The sequence below is a fragment of the Trachemys scripta genome, chromosome 2 (genome assembly GCF_013100865.1).
Source record: "Trachemys scripta elegans isolate TJP31775 chromosome 2, CAS_Tse_1.0, whole genome shotgun sequence".
Taxonomy (NCBI): domain Eukaryota; kingdom Metazoa; phylum Chordata; order Testudines; family Emydidae; genus Trachemys; species Trachemys scripta.
The window spans coordinates 244,256,149-244,282,951 of record NC_048299.1 but is presented as its reverse complement, the minus strand read 5'-3'; positions in this window follow the sequence as shown (position 1 = coordinate 244,282,951).

Below are 26,803 nucleotides of genomic sequence, written 5' to 3'. Positions count from 1 at the left end.
AGACGGGGCAAATCTTCAACTTGTGTAAATTATAAATGTTGAGGAGATTCTCCAACCTGCCTGGTAAGTACTAGAGGTAAGAGTTATCCCCATTTTACTAGGAATGAATGGTCATGACTTGACTTAGTCCAAGAATCTGTGTCAGAGATATAGATGTAGTTTGATTTCTATATTGGGGGGGGGGGGGCAGTTCCAGTCAGGCTAATGTGGACATGTGGAGGGGAGGGGTAAATTCTGTGCCTGAGGCTTGCAGTCTGGGGGGTACTGCTCCCCCAAACTACACCCAGGGTCAGAGACAAGATTAGAAAGCAGGAGTCCTTTGTTTTCAGTCATGTGCTTAAATTACCAGACCAGGCGCCTCTCATGCTATTAGACTTTGTGGCCAGAGGTCATACTTGCTGTTATTTAGCTGCACTATTTTCTACCATTGTGAACTGATCTGGTTGCTATGTTTTAGAACTATGCAATATTTGCTCACATACATATAACCTATAGACAACAACTACACCTAAGAATTAATTTTAATCAAAAAGACTCTCAGATAATGATTCAGACAGGAAACCAACTTTGCAGGCAATATATTCAACATCTGAAACAAACTGCATCACAGCTGATAATAAGCATTTCACTGAGATCTACCTATTATGCATTTGAACAAACAGAACTAGCAGGCCCATCTGCAATAGTAGTACCTGATGATACAGTAGGGTCTCCTCAAATCAAGGTAACTGTGTCCACGTCTTTCATGATGAATTCCAAAAATGAACCATGAGTGACTATAGGAAGGTCTGTGAATAACCTGTCATTTTGGGGAAAAATCAGTGACACTAGTGATCAGTTTACACTGGTTTAAGTTAGTTTACTCTTTCAAAGCTCTTTTCAAAATGAAACAGACAAGAAATACTATTTTAAAAAATGAAAGCTGAAATTAACCTTTATGTTCATAGGCCCACCAAATCCATGAAGGGAATTCAAGGACCCCAAAGGCCAATTTTCTCTGAGTATAGAGGGTTTCATACTCAGAGTTATGTCAGTGCAGAATTTTTCTTGAGCAATAATTGCCTCCAAAATATAGAATAAATATAATGTTCAAAACCCCCTTATTGTCAACAGATCAAAAAGCTACAGTAGTTGCTGTTTTGCTCTGCAACTGTAGAGGCAAATGCCAACCAGGAGAGGGAGCACGAGTCAACTATAAATCTTATTTCCCAGGGCTGTATGCTGACAAATACAACCATGTTGCCAAAAATAAACAAGGATAAAAATCAATCCTTACTTAATAAAACACGGCAAAACTGATCAGATAAGAGGTGAACCATTTACTTGTTCCAAAGAGATGACCTAATTAAAGCATTCCTAATTTTGAGAGTATCTGGAGGTTTGGTGCTGCTCATTACACAAATGAACCTTGCATCTTGTGTTTTGAAGATGTGCATCATCTGGACTACTAGAGAGATTGCCAAACTTCTTTTGGCTTACTATGATGTGTCCACCATTTCTTGATACCTGAACTGGCTTTTCTGGAAGCAGTTTGATTAAAAAACCTCAGCCAGATTCTGCTCTGAGTTACAACAAACATATCCACTAATATTTACAGTTACTTTCCAGGGACAGTTTTCCAAAGCCTGGCCTCTAGCTGCTGGGCAATTAGACTTGCATGTTAGTACATTTTATTTCTTCATAGGCTTCCCCCATCCTTCTACATCCTCTCTGCATACGCCTCCCCCCGCCTCCATTCTGCATGTTTTGAGTCCCTCTGTTTGTGCACTCCTCCCTCATAAGGTCAATCTTTGGGGCAGGCAATCAGGGCAGCCTACTGAGGGCACCAAATCTCTGCTCCCCCAGGCTTCTCTTTCCTGTGACAACCTCTTACAATAAGATTTCCTTTTCCCTGCTTCTCTCATAGGGTGACCAGACAGCAAGTGTGAAAAATCGGGACAGGGGTAGGGAGTAATAGGAGGCTATATAAGAAAAAGACCCAAAAATCGGGACTGTCCCTATAAAATTGGGACATCTGGTCACCCTATTCGCTCACTACTCCTTCCCCCAGGTCTCTTTCCACCTTGACCTTTTCAGCCTCCAGCCTGCACAGACAAGATGCTCTCAGTGTGGTGCCTCCTGCTCTCAGAACAACCAAAAGGCAGTTGGAAGGGTCAGGGCTGGAGCTGCTGGAAGGACAGCTGAACAGAGGGAGAGCTGAGGCTGTGCTTAGAGTTGAAAAAAAAATTTGTACCAAAACTTTTTTCAGCCAAAAAAACCTGACCAAGTATTTTGTGATTTTGCTGAATTATTTTGCTGGAGTCGGGGGGTGGGGGTGGGGAATACTACAAAAATTCCCCAAAAACCTAAAACATTTTGTTTCGACATTTTTGAAATTAAAAGTTTGGAGATTCTTATTTGAAATGACTTAATTTTGAACTTTCTTTAGATTTTTTTAAAATGTAAAATGTAAACAAAAATACTCAAATTTAAAACATTTCATTTTGGGTCATATAAAACATTTAATTCAACTCTTTTTTTTTTAATTTTTCAATCCACCAAAAATTTTGAAAAAATTCATTTTCAGGTTGACCAAAAGTGGTTTGATTTTATGTAACTGGCAGCAGAAAAAAAAATCCACTATTGACACAGCTCTAGCTATAGCACAAGACTAATACTGCCATCTTTTTCTGTTTGCCTGGGATGGTGGCAGCTTCAGACAGCTATGTTTGCACTGTTTGTGACAACTATGGTTACATGATGTATCCTATTGGACTTCAGTGGAGTTACATGAATGTAACTGGGAAAATGTGGTCCAACCAAATGCTATTTAACTCCTAATCCCTTCTTCTCTAACGGCATTTCTCACATTTCATCCTGCAAGGAAATTCTATCCTTACAAACTCACATGGACTTTTCTTTCCCCTACTGGGCATGCTACTGAATGCATCTTTCCTTAACAACCTGGTCCTTCATTAACAGTGAGGCAATATGTTCTGCAGAGAGTCACAAACATTCAATACAGTAGCTGGTGAGAAATTAAAAGTGAGCACAAGCTTGTCAGGGATATTATTTCATCAAGTAAGCCTGTGGTTAACATTTAATATTCTCACTCTCTTCTCCTTAGTCAGTTTCTTAATAACCCAGTTGTAATTTTGTATCAGTTATGTAAAACATTTTTGGTGTACTTCAGTGCCAAGCACAGTAGATTAATATAGAAACTACAAATTAAAAAAAAAAAGTAAACATTAAAATGTAATTGTTACCAAGTTGGGGGTGCATGGGCAGATTTTTAAGTAACTGTGCATGCAATTACTTTGACTGTAGATGTGTCACATAATTGGACATGTAAATTAAGTAATTAGGTGTGAAAACAAGTGCACATTTTTCATGTTCACTTTTCTGAAAATCTGTCCTACATGTGAATTTCTCAAATACATTCACTGAAGTAATTCATACTGAACCAAAAATCACATAGCTCTTCATTCACAATATTGAAGACAACAGGACAGACATAAATTACATTATGCAGTGTAGTTGTAGCCATGTTGGTCCCAGGATATGAGAGAGACAAGGTAGGTGAGGTAATATCTTTTATTGGACCAACTTCTGTTGGTGGAAGGGACAAACTGCAAGCTTTACAGAGCACCTCCTCGGGTCTGGAGAAGGTAACTAGAGTGTCTACCATAAATACAAGGTTGGACAGATTGTTAAGCATAAGGGTTAGACATACTGGATCATTATTCTGATTGCTTCAGGGAAAAAAATCAACTGTGAAATCCTCAACAAACATTACATCCACCATAATCTCTTCACTGCTGAGAAGACAACTATACAGTCCCTGAAATCCAGCCACCAGATAGTGATCAAACCAGCAGACAAAGGGGGCGCTATCATAGTCCTTAATTGTGATGACTATCTTAATCAGGCCAAGAGACAACTCTCTGACACCTCCTACTATAAAGAACTCAAAGAAGACCTTGAACCACAATTCACACATGAATTTAAAGATACAATCAAATCCTTTCCCAAACAACTCCAAGAAAAATTCTACAACCTCATCCCCCACAAACCCACCCCAGGTACCGTCTACAGTCTTCTAAAAATACACAAACAAGGAAACCCAGGTAGACCCATCATATTTAGCCACGGCTCTCTATCAGGACTTATAGAAAGCATCCTCAAACCACACAACACACAAAAGGCCAATTTCCTCCAAGACACTACCAACTTCCTCCAGAAACTGCAACATTAACAACCTCCACAGAACACCATCCTTGCCACCATGGATGTCATCTCCCTGTACACCAACATTCATTACCATGACAGCACTGCTCCTGCCTCAATGTCTACATGATAATGAACAATGCTCAGAAATCCACCCCAAATGTATCAGACTCCTCTATTTCATCCTTACTCATAACAACTTTACATTTAACAACAAATACTTTGTCCAAATCATGGGAACAGCCATGGGTACTATGATGGCTTCCTAATATGCCAATTTCTTCATGGACCATCTTGAGGAAGAATTTCGTACCACAAAATCAACGCTATACCTTGGACACATCAGTGATATTCTCTTCCTCTGGACAGATGACAAACTCCCTCTTAGATTTCCACCACTACTTCAATAACCGCCACTCATATATCCCCCTCTCTCCAGAATATTCCTGCACCAGCAGCAACTTTCTGGACACCACAATCAACTTCAACAATGGAACCCTACAAATGACTATATAAAAAAAAAAACAAACATGGATCACCAGAGTTACTTCCACAGATGCAGCAACCACCCTAGACAAACCAAGAAATCTGTTATTTATAGGCAGGCACTCAGATATCACAGAATTTGCGCCCAAAAGAACGTATGGGATACATACCTAATCAGACTTAAAACTGCCTTCACCAAGCAAGGACACTCCATCAGAATAGTAAATCACATCATGGAATGGGCCACCCAAATACCCCAAAAGAACCTGCTTCAGTACAGAAAATAAAAAACAAAAACTACCACTGGCCACACACACCCAGTTGTCACCCACCATCCCACAATGGAACTCAAACAGGGTATAATCAAATTGTTACAACCCATAGTTGATGGACATCCTGAAAAAAATCTTTCCTTAAAGCCCTCTTTTGGCCTTCAAACAACCCCCAACCTCATCACCAGAAGGAAGCTCCCCACAAACGAGGACACAAACTGAAAGTGGCACCAGATCAACAGATGCAAATTCTGCAGACATATCCCACCTGCTACAATGATCAATAGCTCCCACAACACACATTTCAAGATCTATGGCTCCTACACATGCCTTCTCCCAACATGTGGTGTACCTCATCCAGTGCATCAAATGCCCCAACAACTATGTGCGTGAAACCAGATATGCTTGCAAATTAATTCACACCAAAAAATGATAAAAGACAAAAGCACATTTGGGTGAACACTTTACACAAAGTGATCACTCCAAATCTGACTTCTTAGTCCTCATTCATAAAGGAAACCTGCACAACATCCTCAAAAGATGAGCCTGCGAACTTAAATTCATAACTCTGCTGGATACTAAAAACCATGGACTTAACAGAGACGCTGGTTTTATGGCTCATTATAACAGTTTGTAACACACCCTACTGCCTGCTAACGCTTAATTGTCCACTTAATTTTAAGTGATCTTCTACACCATGTATGTACCTCTCACACTTACAAATCTGTCCCACCATGTATTTAGCTTAGAGACACTGGTTACCTTCTCCAGACCTGAGGAAGAGCACTGTGAAGCTTGACCAATGGAAGTTGGTCCAGTAAAAGATATTACCTCATCTACCCTGTCTCTCTCATAAATAACAGTGATATTTTTAAAGAAACAACAAGGAGTCTGGTGGCACCTTAAAGACTAACAGATTTATTTGGGCATAAGCTTTCGTGGGTAAAAAACCTCACTTCTTCAGATGCATGGAGTGAAAGTTCATGGAGTGGAGTGATATTTTTAGTTACAAATTATAACTGGACTAGAGAACATTGAGATTTGTATTGTGCAAAGCAACTAATATTAGTCTGTTTCCATTTTTTCTCTCTTCCTTTATTTCTTTTCAAACCATTTAGCCCTTAATCTATTTAAACAAAGCTAGGTCAAATCACCTATCTGAAGAACAGTTTGCCTAGAGAAGACAGAAAAAACAATGTTGTCTGACACTCTTCAAATACACTTCGTACCTTGTTGTTTTAGTGTCAGTTATTGACAGATCTAGTTGGGGAAATTTCTGGCCATATCAGCAACAACAACAATTCAGTCTTATGCAGCGCCTTTCACATCAGAACACATTACAAACTGAATTATCATCAGCCTATTGATAGCAGAGGAGGATAGTTGTGTGTATGGGAGAGTAGTGGAGATTGTACATAAAATTGGTGTCCTTCAAGAGAAGGGTCAAAGTAGAGGATGTAAAATTCCAAACACAAACAAGTACAAAATGACATGTCAGCAACAATTTTTCCTAAGATGCATTAAGTGAATAACACTTCCTTCCAAAATTGTTTGTAATTCAAACTCCTTTTATCTCACTTTAGATCTAATGGCAAACATTGTGAAATTGAGGTAGTTTATCTACCCACTTTTGGATTGCCCCAGTCTTTCTCTTTCTTTAAATACATGTTTAATGTCTGAGGTAAAATTCCCTCTCTCTATCACACCAGTAGTAAATAACATCTACAAATAAATTCTACATCCCAGAATGAGGAGGATAGAAAAAAGGTATTCATTAGTGTGAGATATAAAAATGTACACTCACACTTCTGAAATCTAGGGCTGTTCATTTCACACTTGTGCAAAAGGAAAACAAATGAAATTCTAACGGGCAGCTGGACGACATTCCAAACAGCCACCACATTAATTCACTCACCTCAATCAGATTCCACTTGCAACCTGCACAGCTTGCTACCAGGAAGCTTGGCAATAAATTCGAAGTCTAAATACCAAACAACGTAGAAAATATGTTGACATATTATTGTACAGGGTGAAATGCTCTTCTTCAAGAACAGTAGCAAGCAAGGGATTGTCCACTTCCTTTTGTTGTTTCTATTACTGAACTTGTAGAAGACTGGAGCTGTTCATCTAAAATATATTTTCAGGGTGAAAGCTCAATTTTTTTAAACAGAGCTTCAATGGCAAAATTCTCTGTTAGTAAAGTCTAGGGCTCGTTGTTTGATGACAACTAAGGCAGCATATGCTAATTATTTACAAACTTCTGATAACCAGGTGATATGATTATACTGAATTTATAGTAGATTTAAAGTATGTCTACACTACAAACTTAAGTTGACCTATGTTAGGTCAACTTACAGCCACCGCAGTAATTAATGCAGTGGCTGATGTCCACACGGCCCTTCTTCTGTTGGTGGTGCGTATCCTCACCAGGAGCGCTTCCACCGACTGAAGAAGGGCAGTGATGGGGGCTGAGAGCCAGGGCTCTCAGTTCTGCACAGCTCCTCTCCAGGAACCCAGCTGCCCTCTGGGCTCTCAGCTCCACACTGGGAGCAGGGGGCAATGGCCCAGGATTCTCTCCTCCCTGCTGGGTCCAGGGGGCAGTGGCCCAGGCTTCTCCCCTCCCTTAGTGGGAAGCTGGATGCGGGAAGCCTGGACAGCAGCCCAGCTGGGAGCAGGGAGCCTGGGGCAGTTGGAAGCAGCCTGGCTGGGAGCAGGGAGCCTGGGGCAGCGGTCAGCAGCCTGGCTGGGAGCAGGGAGCCCAGGCATGGCAGGGCTCTAGCTGGAGTCCACTACTGGCCCAGGCTCTCTTTTCTTTTCCACTGTATGGAGCCATGAAATTGACAAGAATGACAGCCAACAGCTGATGTAAGTAACGCAGTGAGTAGACCGACACTGCATCACACTAACTACACTGACATAAGCCCTACGCTTCTCCTAGAGGTGGAGTTGTTATGTCAGTGTAGCAGGGCACTTACATCAGTGGGAGCAAGGCTGTAGCGTGTACACTGACATAATTAGGTCAACGTAAACTACCCTACATCAACCTAACTCTGTAGTGTAGACCAGACTTTACTGTGCATTTGATTATGTTATGGAAGAGAATGAAAATGCAAGTAACTATATAAAATCTGTTTACTATGTTTCTTCTAGAAAAAGATGTGTGAAAGCAAAAACTGAAAGCTATTAGTAAATAATGAAAGTCCTCTCTTAGAAAAATTATAGTGATATAGGTTGTGTTTAGTTTTTTCCATTCACAAAGAACGATATTTCGATGTTTACATTATTTTTAGTTTTGATTAACAATAAGAGGAAAGTTTACTTCTGTTCTTTGTGAGCACAGTGTTGGATGTATCTCCTATGTAACAGGCTGCTGCAAATCTGACAACAAAATGTCCACTGTCTGTGAGTGCAGGTTTTCTTATTATTAAATTAAAAATGCAGTACACAATAAACAAAGACTTCACACTTCCATGGTTTCAAACACCACAGATTGTTTTGCTTTGAAATACATTGGTTCAAGGAAACTGCTGCACTCTGAATCTGTGTCACTAATATAATAGCTGTAATCTAGAATTCCTTAATTGTTTTCCCTATATTGTTTTTCTGCTGATGGAGGTTCAGTTGGGAAAACATTCAGAAGCCCAGATGCTTTTCCAAGCCCTTTTGGTCTCCTGAATTTGGAGATCTGGGCTGGAAAACTCAAGAGAACAAGCTGTCTCTAGGTTTTTGGCTTTTTCGGTTTCTGGCTGGGATGAACACACCACAAAAATAGCCTTCCTTTCAGTATTTTGCTCTTTTCATTCCAGTATCAGACAGAACCAGAAGTGCAGATGTGCTCCAAAATGAATAAAACAACTTTTAGAATGTCAGTTTTTTCAGTTTCGTGTTTTGAGCAAGGTTTCAGATAAATGCATATTTTATGTAAACTGGTTCTATCCATGCCACCTTTTATCAATTAACTTCTAGTTTGTAAAGACTAGTTTGATGGGGATTCCACCTTTAGAGTTGGTAAAATATTCACTCTACCTGATTAGGTTTCCAGCTTGACTAATCTTTTTAGGGCCATTGCAGATAAAGTTGATAAAGCTCACACAGCACAATTTCTCTAGATTTCAACTAAGTCTTAGATAAAATTCTATACAACAAGCTTCTGCTTCAACAAAAACAGTTGATTTTCAAACAATAGGATGATAAGTCAATATTTAAAACATAAAACAAAGACTGTTTGAATAAGAACTTTGTTTCAGTCTTGAAAAACTGTTACTGTTGGGTCAGATACTACACCTTGATTTATTATGGATTCCTCAGATTTCCTATTGATTTGACCCCTCCTCTCACATCCCACAAATGACATATTTTCAGTGCCCCTGTCTGCTTCTATTAATTCACTTCATAGCTACTTTTTGTGTTCTTTTGAGGCCACATTGAGTCTTCCCAATTCTAGATTGTTTATTATATGGCACGACAGTAGTATTTGGGCTGTAATGAGCTTTCTATAATAAATCTAATTCAATCCCAACTTTCCTTAAATTCCTCAACCCAAATTCAAACTGCACTACTTGTAGATCATTGCCTTAAGAGATATTTTATTGGGGTAGCATATTTGAAGTGAACAGGACGAGAATTTTTACAGGATATAAACTTTACAAAGGTCTAACTCTTTTGGAACAGCATATTTCAGGCTAGAAACTCCAAACTTGTTCTATTCATCTGCCCTCCATGAGCTCTAATGTTTTTCAGTAGTTTTGGATGCTCTCATGCTTAATTTTGGAGGCTGGAGCCATTTGCTACGGACTTTTGAACCTCTCAATAGTCAGAACTGTTTTTTGGACTTTCAAGGATACCTACAGTGTTAACCTTGCTTTAATGGCTAACTAGCCAAGGGCCTAGTTCTGTAGTCCTTTCACATTCAAAACTTCTGTGGAAAGCAATAGGCCTTAAGTACATAATATAGTTTGAAATGTCTTCACCTTAAAAGGAGCATACACAAGGGGGACACTGTTTAGGGGCAGCTTTATTTTTGTGGGGATTAGGTGGAAGAAAGGTACCCTAACTTTGCATTTCCAAACATTTCTGTGTTTTAGGGGTTCCAGAGTGTAATCTGAGCTTTAAATTTTCTGGCTTTCAGGAAATTTAAAGCTTGTGTTTCTTCAAAGCTTCCATGTTCTATTAAGTTTTTTGTTTTAAGTTATTGCTAGAGATTTAAAACCTTAACACCAGTTTAGTGCCCTTTTTTTGATCTGGGAACAGTGTTGCCAGTGCTTGTGAATCTTAAAGTGTTTGGCACTTTCCTCAAAGCCCGAGGTCCTGGACTGAGTGAAACTGGGAACTGCAGGTTTCATTTGTAAGTTACCTCTTGGTTGCAGAGAAGAGTTTGTAAATGCAAACAAGTTTATGATAAAGGCTCAAAAACTAGAAAGTAACTAGAACCGCTCCCTCATTTTTTCTGTAATCTCAGGATTTTGAAGTCAATTCCATGATTTTTTGAGACCAAACTCATGATTTTTGAACATTTGGGGGTAGAAGTACCATATGTTTTAATGCAGCCTTGAAGCCAAAGGCTTCAACACAGCCTTAAAAAACAGCAATTGACAGAACAAAACAAATAAAAACATTAGCATTATAGTTCAATGTTATTCTTTAAGTGATATAATTGAGGTGCATATTTATTCACACTCAGTGACTTCCACATGAAATCTGTTCAGTGTACAAGTTAAAACAATGTTTTTTCTATCAGACTGAAAATTCCAGCTGTTATGTGAAAATAGTGTTCTTTCTGCATCACCAGTAATAAAGATTCTGCAATAAGAGATCAGCTGACAATTTTTTTAATGATGTGCAAAACAGAATAGAAGCCTGCTCACTCTCCCAAAGCTCTATCAGCTCTGTAGTGCTAACAATAGTAAAAACAGGTTTTTGGTCAGTAAAAGTAAGGAGCTATAACTCCAAAATACGCAGGGAGTAGACCTGTTGAATAAAAATGTGTGTTTTAACATAGTAATTTTGCTGACCATTAGCCCGCCTTAAGCTCTCAACATTCAGAAGATTGTACATTCCCCCCTTAAACAGCTGGTTCTGTCTGTTCTGAGAGGTTGGTGGGAATCCCAAGATAACAGGACTGGCATCACTGCACACTTGAGTTAGCACTACAGTAATTCTGATTTTCCTCCCACTCCACTCCCAGCATTATGAGACTGAATCTTTTCTCTGTTGAGAAGAAAAGGGATACATTTTAAAGACACCACCACAAAAAAGTGTAAGTACAAAGACAAGATATTTGCTATTCAGTATATTTTTAATGGGCATCTTCAAGTCAGATATACTGGGCTGAGTCCTGATACTGATGTCAAGTTTACTGGTATACAATGAGGCAGGGGAAAGGGCGTAGGCATAGGTTTTTCTCCCCTTTAAGCAGCTAGGCAAGATACTTCCATCATGCACAGAAGTACAAATGGTGAGAGGCATGCTAGGGTGCAAGCCGCATAGCAACAGCAAATAGCCAACAGTCTATTAGGCTCCAAACTGGCCTCTAAATCAGCTAGTGTGCATGTTTCTATCAAGCAGCAGCAGGATCCACATGTAAACTGCAGCCTGCCCTGAGTCATCCTGCTCCGCTCAACAAAATATCTCGTGCCATGCCATAAGCACAGTCAGCTACCCACAGATAACTGCTAGATTGGCCCTTATCTCTACTGCCTTAGACAAGGCTAGAATGTAGTTCTGTATTAATTTAAATGTGTTCATGAACAAGTCAGCCATCATTTTCTACCATGTACTGCACAAAGGGCTAGGAATTCTGAGTCTTTCCTTAAATCTCCTCCTCATCCCTTCTAACAAAAACTTCCTGACAGTTTGAACATGACAAAGCATCTTTGAGTGTGGGGGGTGAAGTCTTAACATAAGCAGTAATGATTATTGGCATTTCAGCTTTCAGCCAGAATTATTGGCTTTAATGAGTGAAATGAAGTCATTTTCAGTGCTAACTTCAAGTATGGAATGTCCCTTGAAATTTGTGTGTTCCCTCCATAAAACTGTTGAAGACTATCAGAGTTACATATAAAAGTGAACTGTCTCATTACATATGTTTTAAAAACCCTGAGAGAATAAAGCATCAATTGGAATAGACTATAAATTCTTGATTAACAGGGGTATGAAGAAAGACAAAATCAATCTAAACAATCATCATTACATTTCTGAGACCAGACTGTCACAGCTCTCACACAGCTGCAAAGGGGAGTAAAGTTCCACTTCCTCCATTGCTGAAATTATGACAGCAGTCCTGGGGAAGAGAGCTGGGGTTATTTACTACTCCACACTGTGAGCAAGTGGGTGGGTGGAGGCAAAGGGGGATAGGAGTGGAAGCAACCCAAAGTAGTTGGCTGTGAATCTGTGGCAGGGGGATGGAGAAGCAAGATGCTTCAGAAAGGATAAAGTAACTTACTCCCTCCCCAGAGCAAAGGAAGAGTTAGAAGTCTGAGTCACGATTTGTTCCCTGGTCTGCTTCTGGGACACACCACACTCAGGGCAGATTGCAAGATTACAGTCTGGCCCATGGTAAGGACTAATTTAACAAAAAAACCCAACAAAAAAACAAAAAACAAAAACAAAAAAGCACAAACAACATAGGCTGTCTGCAACCATATGCTCAGATGTCTGACTCGGTATCTGAATCAAGAATAATGAACACAGCAGCTGGAGAAACACGTACACAAATACTACAAACGTGGAGGCAATAGCCATGTGACAAGTTGCATTTATCATGCACCTACAACTGCTTAACCTACCCTTTGCCCATTAAGCCATCTCCACCACTGGGACTAACTCTGAGCAGCTTGAAATAATTAAAAAACCCCAAATTGCCATTTAAATGTTTCCTTTCCCCCTCAACTTTGGAACTTTCCCACCAAATGTGGAAACCACACAGACCTGAGACTCAAGAGCAGCAATATTCACTGCTACACTTGATTCAAGATGGAATACCTCACAACCTATCAAGCTTTTGATGAGGCACAATACTGCCTTCCAGTTCTGGTAGGCCTTGAAATAGCAGACCTTAAAATCATAACATTATTAAGCATGGAAAAGCTATTCTGGGGTCATGTTAGAAGTTTCTAAAATTGTATTAGTTATGATTTTCCTCTCCTTAAAGGGCCTGTACAGTTGAACTCACAATACTAAAGTAACTTGATTTTAAAGGAACAATATTTTAAATTACAGTACTAATACTTTTAGAAAGAAACCACCTCTAACATTTCTAAAATAGATTTCCTGTAAAACGGTTCATAAAAGGAATGCCAGGTAGAATGGGGTGGTATAAAGGCATGAGCTTGGGATGGCCACCTTACTCACAAGTGGTGAAGCCATGCATAAATTATTCCAGCAATCCCAAATGAGTTCCAATCAAATCTTTGTGGCCTAATGTCATTAGCCACCAAAAGAGCTCCCATGTACATGGATGCAGCTGAGATTTTATTGTTATCCCTTTTATTTTGAAGCAAGTTTCTTTGGTGGGTTTACTAATAAATCACAGAAATCTGTTGCATAGAGCAGGACTAGCTTTATACAGTTATTTACTCTCACAAAACTAGATATCCATAGAATTCCATTTGGGCACTTGCCAAATCTATGTGGATAATCAGATGGAGTTTGAGAGGACATGGAGTAGAGAACAGTTGCATTTCTGTTATGAATCTACAGTAACTCTGTTCTTTTTGCACTGCAAGCCTAGCTTGAGGACTACTTGCTCTGTGGCATTTATGTTCTCATTTCTGGCAGGATTAGAGAGTGTGGCCCAATTCTGTGCTTGCACTACAGCATGGTCATATAAGTGGTGTAAACGGCCTTAGGAGGCTCACCCTTCATGATATAGTCACTAGTCAGTAGTATAGCCAGCGTAGTGTTCCTTGTGCCACCCTATCAGTGGTTGCACTCACTGCTGTAACACTCCTGGTGTTCAGGGGGACTTCATCCCCCACATTTGTCACCTCTTTGGCCCTTTCTGGGTCTTCCACCATAGCCCAGTCCTCTGGCCAGATCAACTCCTAAATTCAGTCATTTTTTAGGGTAATGCTAATCCAACTGTAAATCCATATCAATAGCCAAACCAATAATTCTTCTTCTCCTCTTGGGCTACCCTGAAGTCCTTTGCCCTTCACCCCTGCTCCCAGTGTAACGTTATGTGTGATTTTGCACCCAAAAGGCTTCAGGGAAATATGCTTATGAATGTATATATGATATAACTGGAATATGTTTTATGCTACATATGCCATGTAACATATCTATGTAAAGGTTATGATCTACTGAATATATTCATCCTATTTGTATGCACGTGTCGTATTCGAAGTTATACATAGTGGCTGTGTACTTGCTTGATTTCTAAGTAGCCTTAGTAAAGCATTTGGTCAGCTTCTTGAGAAAGGAATGTGCAAATTAAATGCCCAATCAAGAAACACTTAAAGAACAATGAATCTTGGAAGGCTCCAATCCACATAAGAAGTCAACCTGAGGACGTTCAGGGTAGCATGTAAATAATGGCTGCTGCCTGTAAAAACTGAGTCATGCATGGACATGTGACTTGCCCATGTGACTCCAAAACTCCATCTTGGAGCTGGATGTTGCATCAATTCATACATCTCTAATTGCTGGCAAGAATACTGTGGGAGACCGTATCAAAAGCTTTGCTAAAGTCAAGGTATATCACATCCACTGCTTTCCCCATATCCAAAGAGCCAGTTATCTCATCATAAAAGGCAATCAGGTTGGTCAAGCATGACTTGCCCTTTGTGAATCCATGTTGACTGTTCCTGATCACCTTTCTGAAGTCCCCCATGAGAACCAGGGCCTGTGATCTGGAAACTTCTGTTAGTTGTACAAAGAAAGCCTCATCTACCTCATCCTCCTGGTCTGGTGGTCTATAGCAGATGCCCACCACAACATCACACTTGTTGCTCTTGCCTCTAAACTTAACCCAAAGACTCTCAACTGGCTTTTCTCCAGTTTCATACTGGAACTCTGAGCAACCATAATGCTCTCTTACATACAGTGCAACTCCTTCACCTTTTCTCCCCCACCTGTCCTTCCTGAAGAGTTTATACTCATCCATGACAGTGCTCCAGTCATGTGAGTTCCCTCACCAAGTCTCTGTTATTCCAATCACATCATAGTTCCTTGACTGTACCAGGACTTCCAATTCTTCCTGCTTCTTTCCCAGGCATCTTGAGTTCATATACAGGCACCTAAGATAACTAGCTGATTGCCCTACTTTCTCAGTATGAATCAGGAGGCCTCCCCTGTTGCACCCTCCTCCTTGTGTTCCCTCCCAGTATCCCATTTCCCCACTTACCTCAGGGTTTAGGTCTCCATCCCCCAGCAAACCTAGTTTAAAACCCTCCTCACTAGGTTAGTAAGCCTGCCTGCGAAGATGCTCTTCCCTCTCTTCCTTAGGTGGATCCCATTTCTTCTTCCTGGAACAACATCCCATGGTTGAAGAATCCAAAGCCCTCCCTCTGACACCCCCTGTGCAACAACACATTTACTTCCACAATTTGATGGTCCCTACTTGGGCCTTTACCTTCAACATGACTTACACCTCAAAATTCCAGAGCCACATAGTCTGCAATGACCTGCTCAAGGTCATTCTTGTCAGTATCATTGGTGCCTACATGGAGAAGTAGGAAGGGATAGCAGTCCGAGGGCTTGATTGGTCTTGGCAGACACTCCATCACATCCTGAATTCTAGCTCCAGGCAAGCAGCACACTCCTCAAGTCTCCCAGTCTGGATGGCAGATGGATGACTCTGTCCCCCTTAGGAAGGAATCCCCAACCACCACCACCCGTCTCCTACTCTAGGGAGTGGTGATCTTGGAACCCCCATCCCTAGGACTATGCATCCCATGCCTTCCAGTCTATGGGGTCTCCTTCTGATCCCTTCCCTCAGATTACTCTTCCAAATCATTCTCTGTTGTAGTACCTGTGCAGAGAGCCTGAAAACAGTTTCTTACCTCTATCTGCATTGGGGGTACATGGGTTCTCCTCTTTCTTTTTCTGGAGATCTTGTTACAGGGCCACATTCTAAAGTTCTTATTCAGGCAAAACTCCCTTTGATGTCAATTGACAAAGGAAATTTTGGATAAGAACTACAAGATTTGGCCTATTTTGTAGGAAAATAGGCTGTCTTTCAGTTTGCAACAACAGACTCCTTCCAAGCAGTGAGCCAAATTCTGCTCTTGTTTTCACTACGGTTAGTCCAGAAATAGTATCATTGGGTTCCCTCTGGATTATACCATTGTATCAGAGAAAAATGTAATCCTATGACTCAGTTTTTTGTGGGACTTGTTTTGTTACTATTTTAGCAAAGATGTTTGGGAGTTCATGCAAGCTCATCAATTGGTAGGCTTTTCCTTTAAAAGGGGTTTAGCACTGGAAAGGAATCAGAAACCACTTAGGAGGTTTTACTATGGACCACAAATATTATGGAGGCACAAGTTTTGCCAAGTGTTTAAATTGGGACCAGCTTCTTCAAAACCTTAATCATGTGAGTAGTTCCATCTACTTCAACTGGACTCACATTAGTAAGGACTGTTCATGTGACTGGGGCTTTGCAAGATCTGGCCTTTCTTGGCAAGGCTAATCACGGCTCTACTGTATGTAGTTAACCTGCAGGTTTTTTTTAAAAAGGATCCCATCAGTAAATGGAAACAGATTTTTTTTTAAGTAAGTACTTTCAGTTAAATCTAAAAATCCTGCCTTTGTTAAAGGTTAAACTCTTCCCTTCCTTGCTCTTATAAGCATTTTAAACAATCTACATTAAAAGCTATAAATATAAAATACAAGGAATGAGAGTACAATCTAAGCAAAATAAAACTTAAAACAAAAGGGAGGTTTTCTGTCCTTATTCTAATGCATAAAAGGTCCAGCCAGCTGGATATGTTTAACTAATAAAAAAGTATTGTTTCACACTAAAAGAACAATTTACTTTGTGGATTAAAAACATTAAAAATGGCTCTTACCACAGCGAGCACTCACATACACAGGCAAAGCCAATGGGAATACTCAGGTTATTAAATGCTCATTAGTGCACATAAAGCTGCAGAATTCGGCCTATGTGTTTAAAAGAACTAGGGTTGCCAGGTGTCTGGTTTTCGACTGGAACGCTAGGCCAAAAAGGGACCATGGCGACTCTGGTCAGCACAGCTGATCGGGCTGCTAAAAGTCCAGTTGGCCGGCTCTGTGCGCCTCCTGGAAGTGGCTAGCATATCCCTCCGGTTCCTAGGCACATGGGCGGCCAGGGGGGCTTCGCGTGCTACCCCTGCCTACTGTGCAGGCGCTGCCCTGAGCATCAGTTCCGCAGCTCCCATTGGCCAGGAACCGACAGCGTGCAGAGCCCCTGGCCGTGCCTCTGCCTAGGAGCCAGAGGGACATGCCATCCGCTTCTGGGAGCCACCTGAGGTAAGCACCGACCAGAGCCTGCACCCCCCATCTCCGCTCCAGCCCTGAGTCCCCTCCCACATCCAAACAACCTCCCAGAGCCCACACCGCCTCCTGCACCCCAATCCCCTGCCATGAACATGTTGTTCATTTTAAGAACACTTTCACTGCAGATTTGCAAAGAAGGTACCAATGTGAGATTACTAAAGATAGCTACGGCACTCGACCCAAGGTTTAACAATCTGAAGTGCCTTCCAAAATCTGAGGGACGAGGTTTGGAGCATGCTTTCAGAAGTCTTAAAAGAACAAACACTCTGATGCAGAAACTACAGAACCTGAACCACCAAAAAAAGAAAATTCTCTAGTGGCATCTGACTCAGATGAGGAAAATGAACATGCGTCGGTCTGCACTGCTTTGGATCATTATTGAGCAGAACCTGTCATCAGCGTGGACACATGTCCTCTGGAATGGTGGCTGAAGCATGAAGGGACAGTATGAAGTATGTATCTTTAGCACAACTGGCATGTAAATATCTTGTGACGTTCGCTACAACAGTGTCATGCGAATGCCTATTCTCACTTTCAGGTGACATTGTAAACAAGGCAGCAGCATTATATCCTGCAAATGTAAACAAACTTGTTAGTCTGAGCAATTGGCTGAACAAAATGTAAGACTGAGTGGAGTTGTAGGGGCTAAAGTTTTCCTTTGTTTATTTTTGAATGCAGTTTTTTTTGTACATAATTCTACAGTTGTAAATTCAACTTTCATGATAAAGAAATTGCACTACAGTACTTGTGTCAGGGTTCCTTCCCCACTCTGAACTCTGGGGTATAGGTGTGGGGACCTGCATGAAAGATCCCCTAGGCTTATTTTTACCAGCTTAGGTTAAAACTTTTCCAAGGCACAAATTCCACCTTGTCCTTGAACAGTATGCTGCCACCACCAAGTGATTTAGACAAAGAATCAGGGAAAATTCACAAGCTAAAACAAAAGATACTTTAATGCATTTCCTTGCAATTACTTACTATTTTTGTAATATTAGAAGTACCATTTCAGTGGGAGCTGGATTACTTACATGCTCTTCCTTTGTCTCCAGAGAGAACACCCACACAGCATAAAACAATGCCTTTCTCCCCACCTCCCCCATTTGAAAATATCTTCTTTCCCCATTGGCCCTTCTGGTCAGGTGCCAACCGGGTTATCTGAGCTTCTTAACCCTTTAAAGGTAAGGAGGGATTTTATGCTACCCTTAGCTGTATGTTTATGACACGCCCCCCAAATCAGACGGTGCTGAACAGCCTGCTCCATACTGGCTGTGATTTCTTCCTGGAACTCTAGGAGAAAACAGAATTAATAAGACACATGCACCTCTAGATATACTACTGATTAAAATGTGGAAAATATTGTTAGGTTTTCTATAAAGAAAAATTTTAACCAGTTGATTCTGGGAAACTTTCATGGGAGAGTGCATCAGCTACTTTGTTAGAAGCTTCTGAAATGTGTTGCATTTCAAAATAATCTTGGAGAGCTAAACTCCATTGAAGAAGTTTTTTTGTTATTGTCCATATGGGCGTAGCTTTTCCAAAGCATACACAATGACGTAACATTCCTTTTTGCTGATTGAGCAGTGGCTTTCCCTCTCAGACAGTTTTTTGCTGAGAAACACGACAGGATGGAATTCTTGATCCGGTCCTTCCTGCATTAAAACTGCTCCCACATCATGCTCGGATGCATCTGTGGTTACTAGGAAAGGTTTGTCAAAGTCTGGGGCCCTTAGCACAGGGTCAGACATGAGTGTTACTTTAAGCTGGTTAAAGGCCTTCTGACACTCTTCAGTCCACTGAACTGCATTTGGCTGTTTCTTTTTGGTTAGGTCTGTTAATGGGGCGGCGATTTGGTGGTAGTGTGGTACAAATTGCCTGTAATATCCAGCCAAGCCTAAAAAGGATTGGACCTGTTTCTTTGTCTTTGGGACAAGCCACTTTTGGATAGCAGTCACTTTGGCCTGTAGGGCATTGATAGTTCGTTGTCCCACCTCGTGGGTAAGGTAAGTCACTCTGTTTAGGCCTATTTGCTACTTTTTAGCATTAACAGTTAGTCCTGCCTTCCTTTTGCACTTGAAGACCTTTTGCAGATGCTCCAGGTGTTCTGCCCATGAATCAGAAAAAATGGCCACATCATCAAGGTAGGCGACTGCAGATTCTCCCAATCCCTCTAGGAGACCATCTACAAGTTTCTGGAAGGTGGCGGGTGCATTTTGCAGCCCGAAAGGGAGCACATTAAATTCATACAGCCCTGCATGGGTGATGAAGGCTGACCTTTCCTTGGCAGGTTCATTTAGCAGTACTTGCCAGTATCCCTTGGTTAAGTCTAAGGTAGAGATGAACTGGGCACGTCCCAGTTTCTCCAATAGCTCATCTGTGCATGGCATTAGATAGTTGTCTGGGCGAGTTACAGCATTTAGCTTATGGTAGTCCATGCAAAAGCGTATCTCCCTATCTGGTTTGGGAACTAGAATCACTGGAGATGTCCATGCACTGTTAGTAGGGTGGATTACACCCATCTGTAGCATGTCCTGGATTTCCCATTTGGGACATTGTGCAGTCTATATGGTTTTATAAAAACATGATAATAAGTGAATATAATGTAACTGGAATTTGCTTTATGCAAAAGGTCTCTTGTAAGGTATCATAACAAAGTTTATAATCTACTGAGTGTGATCATCCTATTTGTATAAATGTACCACTCTTGTATCTGAAACTAGAAATATAAATATAACTCTGAGGGCCTATTGTAATTATGCAAAGTGGGGTCCATTAATGGTGGTTTGGAATCTTGATGACTCCCATTGTCTGCAGATGGCTGTGTTTACCTGTGAGTCTTCCTGTATATGTGTGTACTGGCAAGTGGGTAATGAAGTCTTGCAGTGACATGTGATCATGTCACTTGAACTGGAATCCATCTTTAACCTGGAGCTTTTCCAGTGAGAGGGGGTGGAAACCCAGAGGGACAAAGGGTTCCTGCCTTATGCAAAAGATATATAAAGGAGTGGAAGAGAACAGATAAGGAGAGGAGCCTTCATGAAGAATCCCCTAGCTATCACCTGAGCTGGAACAAGAGCTGTACCAAGGGAAAGAATTGTGCCCAGGCCTGGAAGGTGTCCAGTCTGAGAGAAAAAAAAACAAAAACAAAAAAAAACCCACACCCTTACTGAAGCATCTCTGAGGGTGAGATTATCTGTATTCAGTTTGATTAGACATAGATTTGTGCATTTTATTTTATTTTGCTTGGTAACTTGCTTTGTTCCGTCTGTTACTACATGGAACCACTTAAATCCTACTGTCTGTATTTAATAAAATCTCTTTCTACTTAGTAATTAACTCAGAGTATGTATTAATACCTGGGGGAGCAAACAACTGTGCATATCTCTCTATCAGTGTTAGAGGGCGAACAATTTATGAGTTTACCCTGTATAAGCTTTATACAGGGTAAAACGGATTTATTTGGGTTTAGACCCCTGTAGACGTCCAGACTCACCCCTGCGGCACCTCTTACTGGTTGCTTCGGGGAATTAGCTCACCAGCCTCTGGAGCGCCCTCTGCAGGCTGGTGATCCGCCTGTCCTCTTCTGGCACCCATGTCCCTCCCAGGACCCGGTGCCCCTATTACTGGGATGCTGCCCCCTGGCAGTACCCCACAGATCTGGGTCTCCCCTCCCTGGGGAACCCCTACCCACTATCTCCACCTTGCCTCAGTACTAGGCCACTGCCAGTCAGCAACTAGCCCCCACTCCCTGGGGCAGACTGCAGTATAGGCCACTCATCACTGGCAAGGTGGGTTTGGACCTGCTGCCTTGGACTAGCCCTGGGCTGCCCTCTGCAACCCCCAGTACCCCTTGGCCTAATACTAGGTTGCAGCCTGGGGCTTTCCAGGCTGGAGTTCCCCAGCTCCTCAGCCTTTCCCCAGCCCTGCTCCACTACAGGTACCCTGTGTCTAGCTCCCTGCAGCCAGGCCCTTCTCTCCCTGAATGCAGAGAGAGACTACTGAGCTCCTGGCTCCCAGCCTCTTTATACAGACCAGCTGAAGCTGGACTGGGGCATGGCCCCAGCTGCAGCCACTTTCCCCAATCAGCTCAGCCTTCACGCTGCCTGCTCCCTGGGCTATCTCAGGCCCTTCCAGGCAGGAGCAGGTGTCCACCCCGCTACAACCCCATTGGGAGTTGGGCATCTGAGTGCTACAGACAAGCACACTTCTGTGAGCTGTTTTCCGGTAAACCTGCAGTTTTGGGGCAAGTTATTCAGACCCTGGGTCTGTGTTGGAGCAGACGGGAGTGTCTAGCTCATCAAGACAAGGTGCTGGAGTCCTGAGCTGGTAGGGAAAACAGGAGCAGGGGTAGTCTTGTTACATCAAGTGGCAGTTCCCAAGGGGGTTTCTGTGATCCAACCCGTTACACCGTTCTATAGCAGTTTTGGCTTGAGGAGACACCCGGTAAGGTTGAGCTCTAATTGGGCGAGCATTACCTGTGGCAATGGAGTGGTATGCCCGTTCGGTCCATCCTGGGGTGGCTGAGAACATCGGCGTGAAGCTAGTGCACAGCTCCTTGATCCGCTGTCGCTGCATACGTCCAAGGGTCATGGAGAGATTCACCTCTTCCACGCCACCGTCACTTTTCCCTTTGTAGTAGACACTTTCAGGCCACTCAGCGTCATCTCCTCCCTGGGCTGTAAACTGGAAAACCTTTAATTCTCTGGAATAAAAGGGCTTTAGAGAATTAACATGGTATACCTTAGGCTTTAGGTTTGAGGTGGGGGATGCTATGAGATAGTTAACAGCTCCCAGGTGCTCTTGGACCATGAATGGCCCTTCCCAGAATGCTTCCATTTTATGGGCCTGGAGCGCCTTCAAGACCATGACTTGGTCCCCTACTTTGAAGGAACGCTCGCTGGCATGTTTATCATACCAGGCTTTTTGCTCTTCCTGAGCATCTTTTAAGTTTTCTCTAGCAAGGGTTAAAGAGTTTCAGAAGATGTTTTGTCAGGTTGCTTACAAAGTCTAGAATGTTAGTTCCTGGAAAAGGCTTAAACCCCTCCCATTGCTGCTTCACCAGCTGTAATGGCCCCTTAACCTCACAGCCATACACAAGTTCAAATGGTGAAAACCCTAAACTGTAGGCCTAACCCTAAACCTAACCCTGTTGGCAAAAAGCAACTGCTGCAACATTAGGTCCCAATCATTGGAGTGCTCATTTATGAATTTATGTATCATGGCCCCCAAAGTTTCATTAAGCTTCTTCACCAGGCCATTTGTTTGATGGTGGTAAGGGGTGACAACCAAGTGGTTCACCCCATGAGCTTCCCACAGGCTTTTCATGGTCCCTGCCAGGAAATTAGTTCCCGAATCTGTAAGGATGTCGGAGGGCCAACCTACCCTGGCAAAAATGCCTGTTAATGCCTGGCACACACTTTTAGCAGTGGTGTTGCTTAAAGCTACTGCTTCTGGCCATCGGGTGGAAAATCCATGAAAGTCAGTATGTACTGCTTTCCTCTGGGTGTCTTTTTTGGAAGAGGACCCAGAATATCCACAGCTACTCCCTGAAATGGAACCTCAATTATGGGGAGTGGCTGGAGAGGGGCTTTGACCTGGTCGTGGGGTTTTCCCACACTCTTTAGCACACCTCACAAGACTGGACATAAGTAGAAACATCTTTGCCCATTCTCTCTCAATGGAAGGACTTCCCCAAACGGTCTTTGGTCCTGTTCATCCCAGCATGGCCACTAGGATGATCATGGGCTAAGCTCAAGAGCTTTACCTGGTAAATTAGTTGCCACTACCAACTGTCTTTGAGGATGCCAGTCTTCCTGGTGTTCACCAGAAAGAGTTTCTTTGTATAAAAGTCCTCCTTCTACAACAAACTGGGATTGATTAGAAGAGCTGAGAGGCGGTGGGGTGCTCCGTGCCGCCGCCCAAGCTCCCTGGAGGCTGTCATCTGCTTCCTGCTCGGCCTAGAACTGTTCCCTTGATGCTGGAGACATCAGTTCCTCATTGAATTGTGGACTTGGGCTTGGTCCCTCTGGAAGCGATGTAGGTGATGGGGCTGTTTCCACTGACTGAACTGCTCTCCGCTAGTACACTATGTTGTATTTCAGGCTCCTGCTGAGCCTCTTGCATAGGTTTATCTACTGCTGCCAGTGCAAGCTCGCTGGTGCCCTCTGGTGTTCGAGTTGCAGACTGGGTTGCAAGTGCTGGATTCAGTGCTGGCAATGGTTCTGGTGCTGGTTGCTCCGCCAGTTCCGGGACTGGCTCTGTCTGGGTCTCTGCAACTGGATCTGGGATCTTCTTTCCGCATTGGTCCTTCTGGTCAGGTGCCAACCAGCTTATCTGAGCTTCTTAACCCTTTACAGGTAAAGAGAGATTTTATGCTACCCTTAGCTGTATGTTTATGACTACTTGTATTAGGTTAATTGAAAAAGACTATTTCTTTTGTTTACAATGCAAATATTTGTAATCAAAAATAAATATAAAGCAAGCACTGTACAATTTGTATTCTGTGTTGTAATTAGGGCTGTCAAGCTATAAAAAAATTAACCGCAATTATCGTGCAATTAAAAAAAAATCAATCACAATTAATTGCACTGTTAGCCAATAATACAATACCATTTATTTAAATATTTTTGGATGTTTTCTACATTTAATATATTAATTTCAATTACAACACATAATACAAAGTGTACAATGCTCACTTTATATTTATTTTTGATTACAATATTTGCATTGTAAAGAAACAAAAGAAATAGTATTTTTCAATTCACCTAATACAAGTACTGTAGTGCAATCTCTTTATCATGAAAGTTGAACTTACAAATGTAGAATTATGTACAAAAAACTGCATTAAAAATAAAACAATGTAACATTTTAGAGTTTGCAAGTCCACTCAGTCCTACTTCTTCAGCCAATCGCTCAGACAAACAAGTTTGTTTACATATGCAGGAGAATGCTGCCCGCTTCTTGTTTACAATGTCACCTGAAAGTGAGAACAGGCATTCTCATGCACTGTTGTAGTCGGTGTCGCAAGATATTTACATGCCAGATGCGCTAAAGGTTCATATCTCCCTTCATGATTCAACCACCATTACAGGGGACATGCATCCATGCTGATGATGGGTTCTGCTCAATAACAATCCACAGCAATGCGGACCGACCCAGGTTCATTTTCATTATGTGAGTCAAATACCACCAGCAGAAGGCTGATTTTCTTTTTTGGTGGTTCAGGTTCCATACTTTGTGGATGATACCAAGCTGGGAGGGGTTGCAAGTGCTTTGGAGGAAAGGATTAAAACTCAAAATGATCTGGACAAACTGGAGAAATGGTCTGAAGTAAATAGAATGAAATTCAATAAGGACAAATGCAAAGTACTCCACCCAGGAAGGAACAATCAGTTGCACACATTCAAAATGGGAAATGACTGGCTAGGTAGGAGTACTACGGAAAGGGATCAGGGGGCCATAGTGTATCACAAGCTAAATATGAGTCAGTGTAACACTGTTGCAAAAACACACACACACACACACACACACCCCATCATTCTGGGATGTATTAACAGGAGTGTTGTAAGCAAGACATGAGAAGTAATTCTTCTGCTATACTCCGTGCTGATTAGGTCTCAACTGGAGTATTGTGACCAGTTTTGGGCACCACATTTCAGGAAAGATGTGGACAAATTGGAGAAAGTCCAGAGAAGAGCAACAAAACTGATTAAAAGTCTAGAAAATGACCTTATGAGGGAAGATTGAAAAAATTGGGTTTGTTTAGTCTGGAGAAGAGAAGACTGAGACTGGACATAACAGGTTTCAAGTACATAAAAGGTTGTTACAAGGAGGGAGGGAAAATTGTTCTTCTTAACCTCTGAGAATAGGACAAAAAGCAATAGGCTTAAATTGCAGCAAGGGCGGTTTAGGTTGGACATTAGGAAAAATTTCCCAACTGTCAGAGTTGTTAAGCACTGGCTAAATTACCTAGGGAGGTTGTGGAGTCTCCATCATTGGGGATTTTTAAGAGCAGGTTGGACAAACACCTGTCAGGGATGGTCTAAGAGATAATACTTAGTCCTGCCTTGAGTGCAGGGGACTGGACTAGATGACCTCTCAAGGTCCCTTCCATTTCTAGGATTCTATTATTCTAGTTTCCTCAGAGTGTTGCTCTTAAGACTTCTGAAAGCATGCTCCACACCTCATCCCTCTCAGATTTTGGAAGGTACTTCAGATTCTTAAACCTTGGGTCCAGTGCTGTAGCTATGATTAGAAATCTCACATTGGAACCTTCTTTGCATTTTGTGAAATCTGCAGTGACTGTGTTCTTAAAATGAAGAACATGTTCTGGTTCATCATCCGAGACTGCTATAACATGAAATATATGGCAAAATGTGGGTAACACAGAGCAGGGGACATACAATTCTCCCCCAAGAAATTCAGTCACAAATTTAATTAAGCATTTTTTTAAATGAGTGTCATTGTAAATAAGAAGAGGGCAGCATTATATCCTGTAAATGTAAACAAAACTTATTTGTCTTAGTGACTGGCTGAACAAGAAGTAGGACTGGGTGGACTTGTAGGCTCTGAAGTTTTCCATTGTTTTGTTTTTGAGTGCAGTTATATAACAAAAAAAATCCACATTTGCAAATTGCACTTGCATGACAAAGAAATTGCACTACAGTACTAGTATCAGGTGAACTGAAAAATACTATTTCTTTTGTTAATCATTTTTACAGTGCAAATATTTGTAATAAAAAATATAAACTGATTTCAATTACAACACAGAATATAATATATATGAACATGTAGAAAAACATCCAAAATATTTAATTTAAATTGGTTTTCTATTGTTTAATAGTGCAATTAAAATTGCAATTAATCATGATTAATTTTTGAGTTAATCGCGTGATTAACTGCAATTAATCGATCGCCCTAGTTGTAATTGAAATCTATATTTGAAAATGTAGAAAACATCAAAAATATTGAAATAAATGGTATTCTATTATTGTTTAACAGCACAATTGATTGCATGATTAATCTCAATTATTTTAATCACATGATTAATCACACAATTAAGTTTTTAATCGCTTGATAGCCCTAATAAATAAATAAGCCCTGTCATTTGATTTTTGGCTCTTTTATTCTTCTGACTGTTCCATCTTTTTTCCCTATTTTATTATTTTTATTTGCATCTATTTTGTCCAAGATTTTCTATAAACCTCTTTCCATTACTCCGCATTTTTTCCTCATTTGTGTATAATTGTTTCATTCTGCTCTTTTTTTATATCTATTTTAGTTACCTTTTCTTTTTCATTCTCTCCATTCTTGTCATTACACTATTTGTGGTATCTATACTTTACCTACCAAGTTTTTCTGCTTCTATT